The following is a 2,583-nucleotide window of genomic DNA, read 5'->3' as shown; positions in this document are numbered from 1 at the left end:
AATTCCGTGAGAGAATTCTGTGGGAGAATTCTGTGAGAGAATTCCGTGGGAGAATTCCGTGGGAGAATTCCGTGAGAGAATTCCCGTGAGAGAATTCCGTGAGAGAATTCCGTGGGAGCATTCTGTGGGAGAATTCTGCTTTAAGAAAAAGAAAAATCTTCCCCATTAATACCGTGTGATGTATCTCATTCAAAGTGAACCTCCTGGATGACCTGGGAAGGTCAGTGAGAGGATTCTTATGGAATTGCCAAGTCTAGACGACTGATTTCACTACTCTGCTACAGTATACTAAAACGTTTGTGTGTACAATAAATAAGCTTCTCTGTCATGGCAACTCTCCACCCCGTGATACTTGTCTGGAGAAAGGCCCTCTATTCCCCAGATTCAGCTGTCTCCATTGAAACAATAAAACACAACAGCAGCCAAACAGCAACATCCGCCATTGTAAACTAACACTACTACACTAGTGAGAATGTCTCATTTTATGTGCAAACAAGTGTGTTTTATTGACCATCAGTGTTATAAGACACGAGGGAGTCACACATATTCATTATGACAGAAGTAGTATTACAGATCAATGATGACAACTTTCTAGACATAGTAAGACATTATTTATTTATTTTTTGGCACAACACAAAAGTGCTTCATGATAATACTACCCATGATCCCAAAGTCACGGTTCAATATTCGGTCTGATCAATTCTAATAAAATGGATTAAAATGTGTTCTTAAACTCTCTAAAGAGTCAATAATCAATAATCAATACTCTGGAATAGATCATTACATTTTTGCGAAAATGTATTTTTTGGGATTTTAATCTGATGTGGATTAACGCATTGTTTATACAATTTCCAGAATGCATCATGTGACGAATGTCCTCATGTGAACTCGTATGAAACCTTGAAACCTATTTCAGGAAGTCCTACAGTAAGGCAAGAGGTGGTCAAAACCGCCGCCTGAAGAGATACTGCGTGGCAGGCTTTTGCTCCTGCCCTGCAGTAACAGTTAGCCTGGTCCCAGATCAGTTTGTGCTGATCAGTAGATTAGAGTGTGTTAGAGCTAGCCTGGTCCCAGATCAGTTTGTGCTGATCAGTAGATTAGAGTGTGTTAGAGCTAGCCTGGTCCCAGATCTGTTTGTGCTGATCAGTTGATCAGAGTGTGTTAGAGCTAGCCTGGTCCCAGATCAGTTTGTGCTGATCAGTAGATTAGAGTGTGTTAGAGCTAGCCTGGTCCCAGATTAGTTTGTGCTGATCAGTAAATTAGAGTGTGTTAGAGCTAGCCTGGTCCCAGATTAGTTTGTGCTGATCAGTAAATTAGAGTGTGTTAGAGCTAGCCTGGTCCCAGATCCGTTTGTGCTGATCAGTAGATTAGAGTGTGTTAGAGCTAGCCTGGTCCCAGATTAGTTTGTGCTGATCAGTAGATTAGAGTGTGTTAGAGCTAGCCTGGTCCCAGATCTGTTTGTGCTGATCAGTAGATTAGAGTGTGTTAGAGCTAGCCTGGTCCCAGATTAGTTTGTGCTGATCAGTAAATTAGAGTGTGTTAGAGCTAGCCTGGTCCCAGATTAGTTTGTGCTGATCAGTAAATTAGAGTGTGTTAGAGCTAGCCTGGTCCCAGATCCGTTTGTGCTGATCAGTAGATTAGAGTGTGTTAGAGCTAGCCTGGTCCCAGATCAGTTTGTGCTGATCAGTAGATTAGAGTGTGTTAGAGCTAGCCTGGTCCCAGATCAGTTTGTGCTGTCTTGCTAATTTAGATTTGCGAAAGGCTATGTTAAGATTAGGGCTGGAGCAAAATCCTGCAGAACGGCTACCTCTCCAAAACCAACGATGGTCTCTATAAGGTCCATTATGAAATGTATATTATCAAATATATAATTATCTATAAACCACAGAATCTTCTTATAAATATTGCTGGTTTTCTCTCAATGTACGTAAAAAAAAACACAGGTTAATCACCCTTCTTGTATTCAATAACTTATCCCTAGAATTGCATTTTATTGTTATCATTGCAGACAAAAAAACCCAGCTGTTAACTTCACATTTTTGGTCAGATACACACATCATTGTTATAACAGTTGAATGCACAACGCATTTTTTTTCTCTCTCCATTTTATATAAAAAAATGAATGAAAATAAAGAATCTTTGGTGTTTATTAAAGCAAAAATAGAGTTGAAAAAAGTCTATATAAAAAGGCATTAAAATATAATATGTAAATTACAAAGTAACCAAGGCAACAGATGCAGCATGTGGCCAAAGAACTGAGAAATTACAGCTTTGCCTTTCATTAACAACTGTGTATAAAAAAAAGAGGACAAATATGACCAAAAAACATCATAAATTATGTTATAATCAAGAACGAGCCATTTTCTGGGTGCATCCCGATCACTCACTCATACAATGAAAAGCATAACCCACTGAGGTATTTCATCTTCAAATGACTCTGTCAAGCATTATGCACAATGGGAGTGAGACGTAAAAGTGCATAGGACATTATGCATATCATCTCTGTGTATCTATGTGGAAAAAACAGGATGTCCATTTGGTGGTTTTCCATTTGGCAAAACACATCACCAACAAGTGTTTTTT

At 39.0% G+C, this 2,583-nt stretch overlaps 1 protein-coding gene across 1 annotated transcript in view; it reads right to left on the bottom strand.

Moving 5' to 3' along the window:
- Window positions 1-598: 598 nt before the first annotated feature.
- LOC109878265 (hyaluronan synthase 2-like) overlaps window positions 599-2,583 on the bottom strand; it is a 31,152-nt gene continuing 29,167 nt past the window's right edge. Inside the window, exon 4 of the mRNA XM_031812212.1 lies at window positions 599-2,583. This exon is cut by the window's right edge and continues 1,287 nt beyond it. The gene's annotated coding sequence lies outside the window, so the exon portion shown is untranslated.

This window comes from Oncorhynchus kisutch, unplaced genomic scaffold (genome assembly GCF_002021735.2).
Source record: "Oncorhynchus kisutch isolate 150728-3 unplaced genomic scaffold, Okis_V2 Okis02a-Okis13b_hom, whole genome shotgun sequence".
Classification (NCBI taxonomy): Eukaryota; Metazoa; Chordata; class Actinopteri; order Salmoniformes; family Salmonidae; genus Oncorhynchus; species Oncorhynchus kisutch.
The sequence above is the reverse complement of the archived record's forward strand: the minus strand, read 5'-3'. Positions and strand labels throughout refer to the sequence as shown.